Source organism: Macrosteles quadrilineatus, unplaced genomic scaffold (assembly GCF_028750875.1).
Source record: "Macrosteles quadrilineatus isolate MER2022 unplaced genomic scaffold, UCM_ALF_1.0 Scaffold_2__2_contigs__length_208266976, whole genome shotgun sequence".
NCBI lineage: Eukaryota > Metazoa > Arthropoda > Insecta > Hemiptera > Cicadellidae > Macrosteles > Macrosteles quadrilineatus.
The window spans coordinates 77572071-77590154 of NW_026542595.1; the positions used below are offsets into that span (position 1 = coordinate 77572071).

Genomic DNA, 18084 nt, shown 5'->3' on the forward strand with positions numbered 1-18084 from the left:
GCGCGGGAATATGTCAATGGTTCGTCCAAGTGGTATTCGGGCTATATAACTCAAAAGCAAGGACATGTAATGTACGTAGTTCAGCTGGAAGATGGACGAATAATAAGAAGACATGTTGACCAGCTGATTCTTCGTAAAGTGCCGCAGCACAGTAAATAGAGGAGGAGGTGTTAGCATATGTTTTATTTACAATTTATTTCTAACATGTGTTCAAATTATTATTTTGTTTACTTATTGAATTGTTATGTTTACTTACAGATTGTGATTTAATAAAAACTTACCTTCTATTTTCTTATATAAAATGTGAACTTTTATTACTAAAATTAGTGGAATCAACAGAGGGAAATTTGCAAAACAAAAAATGTGACCTTTGCATGACCTAGTAAGGTGTAAACACACAAACCATAAATTATACCTCATATTTTTAGAGGCAATTTTCAAAAAAATATTGTTTTGACTTTATCTTTTTTATAAACTTCTATTATTTAAATTCACAGCAAAGTTTGGACAGCTAAAAATTTATCAAATACCAAAATTAAAGTTGATAGCTAGTAAAAAATTCTTTAAGTTAAGTTTTAATATGAAACCCTTATACATAGTAAAGATTTAATTATTAGTGAAGAGACATACTAAAAATGCATAATAGTATAAAGTAAAGCTTAAATAAAAAAATTATTAATTCGCACTAAATATAAATATTTTTCTTGTAGTTGCAAATTAACACAACAAAGTTGCACTCAGCGGAGAATACTAAAGACCTGAGTTCGTTAAAGCAGTTGAAGTTCACAATATGGCGCGAAATGTTCAGTTTACAGATTATACAGTCCAATCCCTTCATCTAGGTTTATACAATTAAACCATAGTGATGAATAACTTTGCATTCATAAACTAAAATATTTTCAACCATAACCAAAAGTATTTCATTCGGGGATCTGTGTTTTTTTCTGAACATAATAAACTTAACTTATAAAATAGATAATGCTACAATACATTATACTATTTTAAGGGAGAAATAAGTAATATAACAAGCTGCAATAAAACAAATACCCCGCTACAGCAAACATGCAGACTAAGCGAATTTCCATTCGCCTGATTGGATTTTCAATTTTTTAAACCTATTAAAATTAAGTTGAACAAGTACCTAGGTCTGCTACAAGGAAAGTTATATATGTTTTTAGTAAAGTATTAATAACCAACCATAAAATACATAAATTTTCCAAGTTTGATCAAAATATATCCATAAACAAGCAAATTAAAAGCAGTTTACTCATTATTGTACACAAGAATAATATGGACATTTTTAAAGTAAGATTTTTTAAATTTACTTCGTATCCAAAACTCGCATGTCATTGAAATTCCTCACCAAGATTTAAAATTTAACATTATTTATTTAAAAAATCGATATACTCAATCCTCTTTTTATTTGATTTTTGGTTTCGAGTCAACTGTGTGTTTGACAACAGCGTGACACGATTCATGCATAAATGCAACACATTGTGTTTTCTTTTAATTTATTTTTACACGTTTGCTTTTGCGCGTTAAGTTTGTAATTTCCATAATACATTATAAACACAATTTTAAAATATAATAGAGCCCTACTTGATGAAATCCGTAACCATGTATCGACATCCTTCGTAAAATTTATGTTAATTTATTTCATCAAATATATAGTTTTTTTTTTACTTCAGCATTTACTGTAAAGTTTAAATTCCATTTACCACAGTTTTTTTTTATATTTAAACCTTGATCTAAAGTAACAAGGAAATATCGTGGTAGGATGAAAGATATGTAAAAAGGATCAAAAGAGATTATCAACCTCTCGATTGGAACATTTCTAGGAAATAAGCCTCTCCTTAGAGACAGGAAATTTGGAAGATCTTTAAATTTTGTGTATTCTTTTGGTTATACAATACACATGTATGAAATGCTTCATAAAACACTATAATTTCCTAATGCAACGTTTTCGTAAATATTTATTACACAACATGTTAATTGTCAACACATACATTGATAAAAAATAAGTATAATCATAATATTCGTTTACAGATATACATATTTTCATCAAACTTTGTTACCTAAGTACGAAATTTAGCGAATGTGCTTTACGAGGCAAAATGAGAATTAATTTTGGCAAAATATAACAGCTTAAAGACAAGTTGACAGCACTCAACACTCAACGACATTTCCGTGTAATTTTCGGTTCTTTTTCAACTTTGTTAACAACCATGAAACGTGGGCCTTCACAATGGTGTAAAATGAAAGCTTTCTTAAAAACACCCCCTATTATTTTACACAGTCAATCAGTCTCTCATGTTTGTTTAAAAGATTTAAAAATTTTAGTCTTTTTTAAAAGCATACTCATACTTTTATCTAGCAATACCTATAGCACTTTTCTTGCTGTAAGCCCTAAAATATCAGTTTAAAAGAGTAAAAATTTGGGTTTATAAATTGTATTACTGTTTACAAAATGTGGTAAGAAAATCCAATTATAAATATTCTTTTACAAACATTGATCTTTGAAAGCAAAAATGATAGTACCCAACGTTCTAGAGATATTTAAAATTGATTTATTGTTTGTTTTAGTTTTAATTTAGCTGGGTATTTATTGTTATTACCTTCAAATGGTATAAGAAAAATGAATTAAAAATGTTAGAATTGGAGTTATCTTTAACTTGAAAGAATTACACAAAAAATAAAATTATATTGCACAGAACAACAAGAGACGAATAAATGTATGTATTCATGACATGCAGATTATCTTTTGTGTTAATCCAGTTAACAGTTCTAGAGGTTTACAGTAGCAAGTATAACTTACTGTACTTGATGTTTGTTTGTGTTGAGGTGTTTCACAATCCTAGTCTGTCAAGATGTTCAGTTATAATTTTCACTTCCGTCTTAGTTTTTGTTCATTCACGCATTTTGAATTTTCGTTTTAAAATTTCTTGGTTAACACTACAAGAGGTCTTTAGGACAAGAGCTCTTTACATTTACATTGGTTTCTCAATTACCTATTCCCTTTGTTTAGGTGTCAGTTAAGTATGGACATTCAAACAGTACAAGAAATATAAATGTAAACAATAACCCTGATACAATGTCTTATTTTAAGTTTATATATTCTTAAATATTTTGCTAATCAAAAGTCTTTACCCTCGTGCCCCAAAACCTTCGAATAATTTTTTTTACATGAGTTTTTCTTTCCTTAACTTACAGATTAATTTACAGATTAGTAGATTGTTTAATCTACTATGGTTGTTAAAATCTAGATTAGATTTTAAAAGACGATGGAAGTTAAAATACCCCCTCCCCCCAAAAAATTCTTTATCACAATACTATTTGCATAACATAGTGTATTTTCTCGTTTAGCGTTGAGAGTTGAATAAACTTAACAATGTCTTCTTTCCCATTTTTTTACTTTGTTAAAAATTATGTAAGCTCTCAAAACCAATTCTTATACTGACCCAAATATTCCTCTATACATTGTTCTATCAAAATAATGTGTTTTGTTTATATAATTTTGTGTTACGCTAAACCTTCAAGTGAACACATAGCCACAGTTTAATTTCTATGGAAGATCGCTAAGTTCTTTGGTAATTATTTAACCGAATCGCACCACTACACGTAACTCATTTTATAATACAACCCAGTTCAAGTTCCAAGTTGATATTTATTGTTATTGTATAAATAATATAACTAAAGTTAAGAATAAAGATTAAACTATGTATGTTTAAACATATCTCAGTATTGAAATAGAGACCAAGTATGAATGAAATATGAGAGTGGGATGAATAAAATCCTCGTGTAGCTTCTTTGATATGACAGATTCATTCCTTATTCATTGTAAATAAAAACAAAAGGTCAATGACCAGGAACAGCTGAGCTCTTTGAAAACCTGTTAAAAATGTGTAAACCATTTGAACAATATGATCATTAATCACTTGGTTAAGCATTACAACAATCGAATTTAAAAAATAACCAACAAACCCTACACTATACAGAGACCAGATGCTGAATTACAAAACACATTGAATCATGTGTGTCGCAGTCTGTGCGTCATACGCTAACAAAATTCCGTTATACTGTACTGTCGAGCTTTTGATACAAGTTTTTCAACAAAGCCTATTTTTGCATTGCAACGTCCAAGATGGTAGACGGAGGCTTAGTTTTGGACAATGTCATTTCACGCTCTGATCCTGGCGAACAGCTTCAGGTCCCCGTTGTGTTTTAATGTTTTTGTCTTACTACTCTAGAAGATAGCTATATAGTATTTTAATAGAATATCTACTTGTACATATTGTAAAAGAATTTCCTTTATACCTTTTGTTTTGTCACTATTAATCTTTTGTAGTATATTTTTAATAATAACTAAATTTACTTTCTTTACTTTCAGTAAGTAACGGAAAACTACTTCAATCACACAAATATACAGTATATATAAATCACATTGCAAGTATAAATCTAAATTCTTGGCATATTTTATATTTACTGACAAATCCATAGTTATGATGAATAAAAGAGTCCTAAAAACCTTTTACTTCATAATAAATATTAATTTTAAACAGGACTAAACAAAATGTAAATAAAATTCCAAATGATAACTAAAATAATAGACATATTTCGATTGAATATCCCAAGAAGATTTTCATCCGATCATAAAATATCAGGACAGTTTTGATGTTTATTGCATGTTACTTACTGTGCTGATGTGATCCTGCCTGACGAAAATCACTAGCTTACAAATATATTTTCATATTTAGTTAAAATAGTTTTTAAGATGGCCAAATAACAAGAATAGAATTATAAACGACAAAACTACCCTTTACATTAACCGGAGGGAAGCCATTTCAAAGATTGATTAGTCCATCGTGATACATAATGATAATAAATCTACGAGAGTGTATTTTAGAGAAGGAAGTGTTTACTGAGGTTAAACTTATCAGCTTCAAAACAAGGTCACAGCTAATGCAGCTCAAAGTATAACTTTTAGGGCGCATTAAGTATGTTGTTTTAGCGCTTTTGCCTTCTTATGTCCACATTTTATCGATAAAGTACCTACCCCCTCCAACCTCCCCCCTTTTTAGATATGGATAAAAGAATTGGAAACTCGCTAAAGAATTAAATAATTACATTCATTTACTTACGGAATTTGACTATAACCTGAGTTACATTAAAATCAATTTAAACTTAAAGTTAGGTTAGTGATCAGGGGGAACCTGTTTGGCTGGCGTTATCAATTGATGTATAAGCACCAAAAATCTTTGCTGGTAAGCAGTCTTTGTATTAAAAACAAGTATTTCAAAAACTTTTTTTTTGAAAAACCCATATTTTTAGATAATGTTGAAGAGTTCTGAACCTCTACAAATTATTTTCCTGAAATAATATTTTTAATAGATATGCCACTCGCATTGACGGTAATGAATGTAAATAACATTTTTAATTTAATTAACTTTTGATGAAAACTTTTGTAATTTGTAAATGTACATGTCCTTAGCCCACACCATGTCTTATTGCATTATTTCCAAGTTAAACTAATTAAACATAGTATATTTCAAACTTTAATTAATTAGTTTGGTGCCGTTGTAATAGTATTTAACATCTTAGCGTTCAACGTTATCTTTGAATTAAAAACTAAGATTTCATTACCAAATGTATTCAAAAGTAAGCTTAAAGTTAATCTTAGAGTTATCTTAGTAATCTTAAAGTTTTCTAGAAGTATTTTGAGTTTTTGCACAAGGTATAGTTGTAACCCTAACTAAAGAATATGTCTCTCATACATAAATTAATTCTCTTTGAAAGTGGAACTAATTAAATTTTATTATAAATCAGATTTTTAGAAGAAGGGCGATTATTCAGGCGTCTATTATAGGAATAGGTTGACTTTATAGAAATACGAGGAAGATTCAGTTTTGTTAGGCACATAATCAATTTTAGTAAGTAATTAGAAGATGTAGTATGAATAATAATCTTTGACCTTCTAACGCAAAGAATATTGCGTAAACACAGTAGTTTAACAGATAACGTGTTAAAGTTAATACTTTGTTTATCTCAAGCGGATATGAACTATCTTTAAGTTCAATGTAGATTCTTCAAAGTAAATGGTGGCTGGATTTTATGTTGCGGAGTATATATAGACGCAATATTATATTCAAATATAAAAGTTTCTCCAAATAGGGCTATTTGCCTTTTTCAGGGAAACATATAAAATGAATATGACAGAAGCATACGGTCGTACTCCGTTACGTTGGCCTGGTGCCACCGGCTAACTTTTTCACAAGTGGTATCTGAAATGTTAACTCCATTAATCTTCCAGCATACTGAGTTACTACAATGAAAAACGATTAGTCACCAGCTGTTTATCCAAGTGTATAACGAAGTAACAACTTTAATGTTTAATTTATGCCATATGGTACAACGACGCCATTTTCAATTTTGAACTGTTCAAATTTCATTATTCTCCAAAACTTACTTACGACTATAATCAAACAATGCTTCGATTAGGTTGATATAACAACGTAGCTGGGTTTTCGGTACACAAAATGTACAACAAAACGCAAAACTGTTGTTTTGAATAGCAGTTTGATCAAACTTTAATACTATACTAACAATACCGTCCATGTAACCTCCTCAACACAACTGTCTCCAAAAGAAACTTTTTCATTATTTGTTACAATAGGGTCATCAAAGATAATGAATACCTTTTGTAGTACCATTTGTAATTTTCATACTCTGCTGATGTTATTAATTAACGAAACAATGTAGTTCGATGTTTACCTTTCAATATTTACAGTTTCAAATGTGTATTCAATAAAAGAGTTTATTCAAATGCATACAATTATTATCTAGTTCAAAGACAGTACACCATTGTAATATTTACTTTTTCATTTGAGTATGAATCATAGTCAGATTTTTTTTTGTACATCCAACAAAAGAATTCATGCATTGTAAACTCATTTCCGGATCTCGAGTGTTCCAATTATCTTTGAAAGAGATTTCATGAGAACAAACGAAGAACTCAAATCTATTGTGACTTACTTAGCTGAAATGACATTTCTTTTAAGTTTATATTAAATTTTATTGTTCATAATATTTTACCGGCAAGTTAGATATTAGGTAAGCATTAAGTTAATGTGTATGACTTCATAAAATGTAGCAAATAAGTTATTTTAATTGATAAATGATGTGACATGTTGAAAGAAAAATAAACGGTATCAGCATTCTGACACATACTTTCTTCCATTAGCTATCAACAACTTTTATCATGGGTAGGCGTTACCTATGATACTTTATAGGAACAATCACAAAAGTCGCAATAGCTTTTAAAACGTAAATTTTACAGCAATGGTGGGTTGCACTATACTGTGAACTATAATGACCATGTATAATGAACCATGGGGAAAATAACATAAGTTACAATAACTTTTGAACCGATGTTTTTGCAGCAATGGGAGTTATACCATTTTGTTCAGAATTCAAAGGGCTATAACACACTTAAGTTATATCAAAATCGTTCGGCCACTTTTGAGAAAATCCGACTTTCCGTTATTTTATGGGGTTTTATGGGAAAATCTCCATTAAAAATCAAAATTTGAAAAAAATTAAAAAACCTGTATACCATGGATTAGTACCTAAATAGTAAATTTCATCAAAATCGGACTACAGGTGTGGTCTGTAGTTCTGTACATATCCACACACACAGACATCACTTCGAAAACCACATTTTTTGTTCTGGGGGACCTAAATGTATAAAAATTGACTCAAAACTCAAACACGAATATTTTGACGAAAAAATACTTTATCCATATACATTACTACGTATATGGAAAGAAAGTAAAACATCGAAAGGGAAATAAATTAAAAGTTTTATTTTATTTTGACATTTTAACCCACCTAACATCATAATAACTAACAAAAACTGTACCGATATACATAGACTATTTAATGCTTTGGATTTCATTTCCATACTATACAATCTCTCCTCTTTCTTCCTCTCAAAACAGTTTAGAATTTAAAATCTAATTTTTACGCCAGTTAAATCTATTAATCCATAGGATGTAACACGTGACATCAACGGGACAGTTTATACAATTTTATCTTTTGATTAAACAGTGGTCCATCATGTTATGTTATCATTTTGATGGTAATATTGCAATATTAGTAAAAGCTATCGATTTACTACATAGTAGGCCTACATTATTTATATAATACCTGCAACCTTCCCTCATTGTTAGAATAGACAGTCATACTTATCAACAATATGCTACTTGTATAATAAATATTACTTCTTTGTAGTAAATTGGTCGTAATTTTTAATATCAATGATTAAATTCAACATGATAATATACGTTGATATACTCAATTCCATAAGCTGTCTTTTTGTCAGTACTTCACTTAATATCCTCAAGAAAACATTTTTAAATATCTGAAATAAATTAAATTGCTAATATAGGTTCTGTTGTATTTCTTCAGTAGGAGTTGTAAGCGATTGTTCAACACTGGTTTTACTGAAAACCCCCATATAATGATATTTGGTCCAGAAAACCTGTATTTCCGTATCTGCGGGATTGTTCCGATCGAAGGCTTTTACAGATGTTTCTACTGTGTAATCCCACTGGCATTGACATGTTCGGTCATCGCATCTCCACTTCTGAGGACGTACAAACTTCTCATACATTATTAGCTCGGAATTCTCCCGCAGACTCTGGGAAATATCCTACATCTACTGATGATTCTTTTCGATCCGGAAAAATTTCACTCTATCCTACAAGATTTGAATCTTGTCGACGACCAACTCCGGGAAATTGGGGCTCTGGTTCGATCTCCAAACCTGACCAAAACTATGGCTGTAATCATTCTCTCGCAGTTTATCACACTCTTTAAGAGTCTTGCCATGTGTAGCATGTTCACTGATTATCCAAATATGATCACTGTGTTCGTAATAATCAACGCGGCTTGGAACCAACACCTGACGTTCGTTCAGCTAATACACAGGAGGTTCTCGGCATTGAACGAACAGCTGACCAGGATAGCAGCAACAGCTGATCAGACCTTGCTGCATATCGTCGAGACCCGTCTGGACTCTATGCTCCGCGTCCACTCCACCCTCCACGTCATCGTGTCCAACGTCAACTCTCACTTTTGTGTCTTCAACCTCTTCTACGTCACCTGCTGTTTTTTTGGGGGTTGTGTTTTATTCGTACAAGACACTTGAACAGATGATCAATGACAAATCGATGGTCGATATGGAAATGAAAATCTTTGTATACTTGTCAGTAAATCTTGTTTGTCAGATTGTCACATGCCATCTGTTCGCTAACGAGTCCAACAGAAATTCGGAGATTGCTCATCATATTTTGCACAGAAACTCGCCCTTTTCTCTCTGGGAAAAGATCGGGACCTTCTCCCGTCTGACGAATGACAATCCGGTTAAGTTCACAGTCTGTGGAATGAATCTTTACGTTCAACATGGAACTTTTGACAAAGATTGCAGCGATGTCTTTCTCTTATTTGTTGATCGTCTTTCAACTGAAAGACGTTGATCTGTTTACGCCTGTGTCAACCAGTGTAAATGAAACTGGAAGTTAAACAATGGAAAATGAAAGAAATCATGCTGAAGTCAAAGACAAACGAGTATTAAAAGCTTTGATGGTCTATCATTACTTAGCTGTCAAAGTCATATTTTAAATTCACAACCTGTTTGTCTTGTCAAAATATTCCGTGTGGTTTCGATCAAAGCTGTTAGCTGTATTTTTAGTTGCATATTACCCTCCCACGTTTTTACGGCGTTATAATACTACCAGTGGAAATTATGTCTAATTTCATCGTTCTGCTCTTGTGTCTATTGAACATGTAATATTTGTTTAATAGTGTATCCGTTGATCAATCTGAACAGTAACATTTTGTTATGGTTCAAATATTCATGACAAACCACAAGTGAACCACAAAACCGGACAGAGTTGTGATGTACTTCCTGGGATTTATATTCTTTGCAGAGAGTATTCCATAAAGATGAATTATTTAGTTAATATGATTTTGAAGGCATGTTATCACCAGTTATCACAGTTATCAACAGTTATCATCTGTGGTTATTAAATGTGCACATACGGGGTGGTGCCAAAAAGGAAACCCAAACGATAAGGGCTATTTAATGAATATTGCAACAATGATAAATAAAATAAATATAAATAAAAACGTCTTTATTAGCCAGCGTTTCTCTGATACATATCAGTTTTTCAGAACAACTTTTGTCATTAACCTACTGCACTTAAAACTAAACATTTATATCTTTTAAAAACTTTTTAAACTTAATCATAAAGGTATTGTTGGATGCAACGGTTATTAGGCTCTCGGGCAGTCCGTTGTACAATGTGGGTCCGAAATATGAGGAACTTTTCTTTTCCAATTCCAAGGTGACCCTTGGCAAGTGAAGCCTCCCACCATGACGTGTCCTACGTTGTGACCTCATCCCGGACAGAAAGCCTCTCGCAAAGATAGTCGGGCTCACGGAGAGTCAGTACCCTGTGAGTCATGCAGCACGTCAAAAACCTGCACATGGCTTCCATGGGCAACATCCCGGCTGCTTCATGGAAAGGGGAAACATGATCAAATTGTTTAAGGCAGAATACAAATCTGATTGCTGAGCTTTGAATTCGCTGTATTCTGCACATGTCTTCCTTAGTGATACTATTGCCATATGCAGGGAAGCAGTAGTATACTGACAATATCAGTGACTGCATGAGTTGAAGCTTTGCAGCCTCAGGCAGCATACCTCTGAACCTGTACAGACCTCTCAGTCTTCCTATTGCTCGTTGGGAGACATGCGTGATGTGATCTTTAAAATTCAAATCTCTGTCAATAATGACGCCAAGAGTTTTGGCTTTGTCACAGACTGCCAGACTCCTGCCATCAAGATTGATGCTCAAGCCATTATCTCTTAGTGTCTGCACTAGGTTCACAGGGGCAGTATGAAGTACAGTGCACTTGTCTGGATTTAGCCTAAGCCCATTAATGCTAGACCATTTGGAGATGTTCTCCAGATCAGTGTTGATCTTGTCGATGGCCTCACTCATGTAATCAGGCTCATAAGACAAGTGCAACTGGGAATCATCTGCATACAAGTGTGCAGTACAATGTTTTACACATGGTCTATCATGTAAATGTTATCGAGATGGCCAGCAAGATCATGGACCAAGTGGAATATGTTGTCGACACGTAGAACATGTTGTTGTTTAGTTAGGTGATTGTAAGCTTTGTTTTAGTAAAATATTAATAATTTATTTTTGGGTTTCCTTTTTTTGCACCACTTTGTACTTCTTCTATTAATATTCTATTATATAACACATATATAGTATTTAGATTATATCGAGTCAAGGTAGGGTGTAAGCCCTACTTATTTATAAGATGAGGCATTGTTTCCAGAATACTAATCGTTAAAATAGTAGTTTTTTCGCAGTTTATAGTTTCAGAAATCTTCTTAAAATGTTTTTGATATTAAATCTCGTTGTTAAATCTCGTTGATATTATATTCCCTCTTTAGGTAAAGGGATTAAATCCAAATAACTCACTGGTGAATAGTGATACAAATCTTGAAAATCAAGTTTCAATATTGTCTAAGGACATAATATTCAACTGTCTTCCGATTTAAGAGGCTAGTACCCGAGTTTATTACTTTTTCAAAAGTTCTGACATTTAGGTTTCAAGTTAGCGTTTTAATTAAATTTTAAGATAAGACGTTTTTAATTGCATTGTTTGTTGTCAGTAAGTCAGTAGTATACTGTAGTTAAAACTCTAAGAATTGAACAGTATTTATTTAATTAGTTGTGAAATAAAAATCAATAAGCATAACATAGATTTGAATAAAATATTGAATCAATGCTAATGAACATTTGTAGGATAAATAGTAACTGGTGTTGAACCTCGTCTCATGTTTTTGACTAAGATGGATTATTTTCAAAAGAATAACAAAAACAAAATAAAAGGTTCTCACATTTAACTTTTAAATGACAAATGTTTGGTCAGTATGCCGAAAAGGCTACGTTGAAAAGATTATGTTAGTATATTATAAACTTCCTATATTCATTCCCCATAGGCCTCAAAATTCAGAAACAATTTATAAAGAAAGTGTCAGTTTATGAAAGACTCAACAATGTCCATAAATCCGTCACTGAACAGTAAACCAATCATTGCTTGTCGTGTGTGTTGATGCATTACAGTTCATGACAGTTGCTCATGACAGTGACAATTTGAGTTGAAAACAGCTGTTTACAGCAAAAATATTCTCCTCAGCTCGCGACATTTAAAGTATGTAATTTATAAATACAAATGGGCATACTCATAGATTTTTTGCGGTATATTTAAAACTGGCAAATATGATATAAAAATCACTAAATTAAATTTAGAATTGTATATCCATTAAAAGAGGAATTTGGTGGACCAACGCTACTAGGTATCAAATGAGTCGACCCTAAAAATTCATTTGGTAATTTTCATAACCGGTTTCAATTCAAAACAGACAGACAAAGCGAGCTATGATATTAGACAACAAGCAACATGATTTTGTTGCATATGATTAACAAAGTTAAGAACAATTTTACAATGTAGGCCTAAATATTTTGGCCCTAAGTATAGAATGTTAGAAGATTTAGTTTTCTGTAATCCAAACCGGAATCAGGCTGGATGCTAAACAGTTTCTTTATCCATTTGTTTGCGGTAGTGCCTCTCATAATCCTTCCGCCAGCGAAAATATTTGTTTCGAGAGGAAAGTCTCTAGGAGTTTATTTATTTCAAATGTGCTACTTACGCCACATTCCAAAATGTATATTCATTCATAAAAAATAGTCCTAAAAATAGTTTTGAGTATAAATCCATTAACGTTTTGGGTAATTTTAAGATTTATCACCCTTTTCGAATAAATACTGATTTAAGATACATTCAATAGAATATAATTACATTATCAATTTGTAAACTACTATTCCCTCTGGTATTGTCAAAAAAATGGTAAAGTGCGTATTGTAAAATGTGATTCAAAAACCAAATAAACTCAGAGATATTAAAATCTGATTTTAAAAACGTTAGTTTTTGGTGTTGTAAGTTGAAAAAATGCAATTTTTCCTAGTCCAACTTAAATTTATTGCTTTAAGTAGTACATTTTTTATTTCATTCGATTTTGTCGACCAATCACAATATACGTTTCGTTACCTTAGGAGATTTTAATTCTATTTTTATCATAATTAACTTGTAAGGCGTCCATCCGGGTAAGATGTATAACTGAATAGCAACTACTGATAGTACAACAAAGCTTATTCCATTTTCTTGAAGCTCAAGTTTTGCGTATGGATTCTCGAGGTTGATGACGTAAGATCTGTGGGTAACTTGGAACTTGCTATGATCAAACCAACAGACTGATCCTTCAGTTATCAGCTGTATCAACCCCTTTAGCTGTGTACCAACTTTGATTGCTACTTTGATCATAAATCCAAGGCAGTTGGTGAATTACCTTCATTTCCCCACACTATTCGGGCGTAAATTTGCATAATATAGTAATTTTCATCACTCCGTAACGAAAGTAACTATTTTCGGTAATAGCTGACATCAATGAAAGTAGTCGTTTCACAAGCTGTAATTTAGGGCGAGGGAAAATCGATCAGATGATTTTTCCTCGCTCTCGATTAGTTCTCCATTTACTCACCACGCACTAGTGTTTGGTTATGGTTTATTTTACGATTTGAATCCCCTGTATGTATCTTTAAAAGTTGTTTTATTCTTTAATTTTGATGTTAAAAACCTTTTTGAGAAATATACTTAGGTTTCCTTTTAGAAGATTTTATTTATTTTTTGATGTTGAAAAAATTAATTGAGAAATAAAATAGTTTTAATATTAGCGAGGTCTATTATTCTCTGTTTGTGTATTTTGCGTCGTGATGAAAATTATCGTTCAAAACTCGTACCGAAAGTTATTTACCGGCATTTTCTCCATCATTCCCGTCCTTGGCTCCGCCTCGTACGTGAAATTGGAGTTTCCTGTGTTTGGCTTCGCCTCACACAAAAACTTGAGCACAAGCCGGAAAATGCCACTTTCGATCCTAGTTATGATTATTCCCTAAATTAGGTACATGTAAGTTTTTTTGCAAATACATATATGTTGGATGTTGTATTTTCTAGTAGTGTTTACTTTTGGTTACGAGGGATTTCAACCATAACCGTGTAACCGTTCACTTTGCAAGAAAAAATATATGAAAGCCTTACTTTGATATGACATTAATTTTACACTTAATTTTACAACAAAACTTCACCTTTTTAAACAGTGCAATTTGTTATGCTTATTTGAAATAAAACATGATAGTCAACCTTCTGCTAGTAACATCTAACATTATTGTCAACTAATGATTATCCAGTCACTGGTGTTGAAGGAATCTAGTGCAGTTATTTAGGTGTGAAAAAATCTAAATTCACAGCTCATATACATTTACAATATAGTTTATATAATTAGGATTCTTATTATATAGATACCAACCAATACTGCAACTAAAAACAAGAGCTGATACCCCATTTATTAACCTGACATGATTGAAAACAACTGAATGCGTCGTGTATCGATCTAGAATAGTTATCTAAAATATGATCGGCTGAAAACTGTAAATTGATCTGTAAATAGCTATAAGTTAAATTATTAATCCATACCATTTAGTGGAATGGATTCTCTATACGGAGAAAGTGCACGTGATACATAGGGTATTTTGTTTTCTAGATTGACCCTAGACTGCACTTTCATGCCATTATCACAAAACCCAAAACCGTTGGTGACTGTCAGGACTTTGTCCTGAGACCCAAGAGCAGAAGTCTCCCGCTCTAACCACTGAGCTGGTTTCACCCATACAAATTTATCCTCAGACTACAAATGAATGTGTTCATTATTTAATGCCCATTTTATAAGCGACAGTTTGGTTTACTAGGGATAACGATTCCTGATGGACCAGTTATAAAAGGTCCATTTAAAACTGTAATTTATAATGTTTTTATGTTGCCACTAAACGTTCAACGAAAATTCAACTTGACTCTATACAATTTATATTAAGGTTTCTTTTAATAAAATTTAATACAAAAAGATTTGTATACATTATTTGAACTAAGTTTGAAACTGAGTCATGATGAACGTAATTTGCCAATAAGTCTTTGACCCAAGTGTTAGCGGTTAGAAGTACGGTATACGAACCATATTATGGAAACAACAGGAAGGAAGGTGGGTCTAAGCCGGTGTCACTTTCATTCCTTGTTAACCTGCACCTAACCATTTCACGGCACTCGGAAATAATAAACGCTTCGTCGTGTAATTTAATCTTCTTCTCTTATCCCTAAAACTCCCTCTAAGTTTAAGACGACTTTATATAAGCGATTCATATTTTCTTAAATGGGTTTCAATAATGATTATGATCATACATTGTTTGAAATTTAAGGGTCAAAGCACGTAGGAATCGAAATTTTATTTATTCTATTTGAGAACGCATCTGCATTCACTTTACATTAAACGAGTTTAGGTAACAGTTCAAATGAAATGAAAAATTCTTTATGTAATCAGGAATATCCGAGCCACATTACCCATTCTTACAATTAACCTGAAAGTTAGTTTGGTTAATTTAAATATGGTTTTTGTTGAATCTAGTTTTTGTTTCTCTTAATATTTTTATGGTGAAGACTAAAAAGAGAATATTGTAGACTGAAAAAGGTTTTTAGAGGTTTTGGAGCGGTTCCAAGGGTAGCGATACAATCTGTTCCAAAGGGATGTTGAAGATATAAGAATAAAAAGCTTTGATAAGAATCCACAGGCAATTTAGCAATGCTGAGCATTTTCTCATTTAAGTACCTCTTAGCTTTATAAGAGATGAACGTTTGAAACTTTAAATATCAATGCAATTTAAAGAAATACAAAATAATATTTCAAAGATTATTTTAAACAAAAAGATCAGCATTATTTTGTCTAGTAAATTAATTTTAAACTCAAAGAAAGTGTTACTACTCTAATCAGGTCCTTGTGTATTACATGAATTAATTTGCTATAGACCTACACGTTTCAAGAAATAGTTTTACTTTTTCAAATTATGACATAATGACAATGTCATAGGGTTTTAACGAGCTGAGCAACATTTCTAAGCATACAAATTATCAGCCAACAAAATGATAAGGGAAATTCCTGTCTTATGTACCCAACTAAGTATTAATGGTTCCTTATTGTACATAGTTTTTTGACAGGTTAAGCATGTATTAATGGTGCTAATATGCACACAATTGTAAGATGTCAATTTTTTGTCTAAACCATATTAAGTCACAAAACAACCACTCAATTGAATCTATGATACAGAAATGAGATCACTAAACTATCATGTATTTGTATATAATAGACAAATGTATAGATGTTAAATGTTTACACAATACGGCTATGGATAATAACGAAAAAGCCACTAGGTTTTACGCAAAAATAAAGGGTGTAAATTAAGTATTGAAACAAATCTGTATTTTTAAAACCGAAATAGATAGAAAAATTCTGTTTGTGGCAAGAATTGTTAACAATGGTTTTGCAATTTTTTACATCAAAAATATTTTTAACCCCCATATCAGGGTAGGGGTAGGGGCTGACTTATTTTTTTTTTTAAATAGCACCCCTATTTAGTGATCCTCATTTTGAAGGATTTGCCAAAAGAAACACAATGAAGCAAACCCGAGGTGGATATCTCACCCCTAGCAAAAATGGCAGGTATTCTAAAATTTGATTTACTGTTTGTGAAAAAGCTCCAATTTCACAAATAATGGAAACAAATCTGTATTTTTAAAACCGAAATAGATAGAAATATTCTGTTTGTCGAATTGATTGTTGACATAAGTTCCGCAATTTTTTACATCAACAATATTTGTCAACCCCTTTAACTGGGTGGGGGTGGGGGTGACTTATTAAAAAAAATAATAACCCCTATTGAGTGACCCCTCTTTTTGAAGGGTTTGTTAAAAGAAAGACAATGACGCAAACCCGAGGTAGATATTTCACCCTTAGCCTAAATGGCGGGTATTCCAAAATTTAATTTATGTGAAAAAGCACCCATTTTGGAATACCCGCCATTTTGGCTAGGGGTGGGATATTCACCTCGGATTTGCGTCATTGTGTTTCTTGTGACAAACCCTTTAAAATGAGGGGTCACTCAATATGGGTTGCTATTTGAAAAAAATAAGTCACTCCCTACCCCCTACCCTGTTAGGAGGGTTACAAAATAATTTTGATATAAAAATTGCGGAACATGTGTTAACAATTATTGCTACAAACAGAATATTTCTATCTATTTCGGTTTTAAAAATACAGATTTGTTTCAATACTTAATTTACACACTGTATAATGGACAATCTAACTTGGACTTCTATCAAAGTCCCTACAGAGTATTACGCAGTAGTATCCAATTCTCGGTAGTCAGTAATGACCGTTGAAGTGCGACTGTTTCCTACAGGCTTCACTTCAAGAAACTTCTTGATCCCACTACATCATAATATTCAACTAGGATTTACCGTTGAAGTAGGCGCAATAGAAGTCCCATTCAAGCAAGTAATTTTGATACTCTCGATAAAAACTGAAAATGTGTAACTAACTATGATACATCTGTAAATTTGTGAGTTTGTAGAAACGTAAAATGCTATTTGTAATCCATTAATTTTTTTTTAGATGTTCCTATTTACGTACTCAAGGGCAGTGCGTTAGTTTTTGTTTGTGATTGATCATAGTAGGATGCTCTCTAAGGGTTTTGGATCTTACAACACCACAACGTTGTTTTGTGTTGCGTTCTCAAAATGAAATTAGTCCCGTTCCGTGTTCAGGCTATAGAAGCGTCAATTTCCCACAGTTTGCATGAAAATCCCAAATCCCAACAGGTTAGTGTCCTCGGGGGTTCACGAGCTATCTCCGTAGGTCAAGTAAGAACTCTGTTGTTGTTGTCAATTCACGCATTACTGCAAAAATGAATTCCTCGTCACATCTGGGTATGACTTTTTTTATATACTGGTACAATAAGGCTATCATTTATGTTAAAGTTAATGTGATCCAAGAATGTCTCGCCG

At 32.2% G+C, this 18084-nt stretch overlaps 1 protein-coding gene across 1 annotated transcript in view; it reads left to right on the forward strand.

Moving 5' to 3' along the window:
- The window catches only part of LOC128985608 (helicostatins), a 279539-nt gene that overhangs the window by 219485 nt on the left and 41970 nt on the right, over window positions 1–18084 (forward strand). The gene's annotated exons all lie outside the window — the stretch shown is intronic.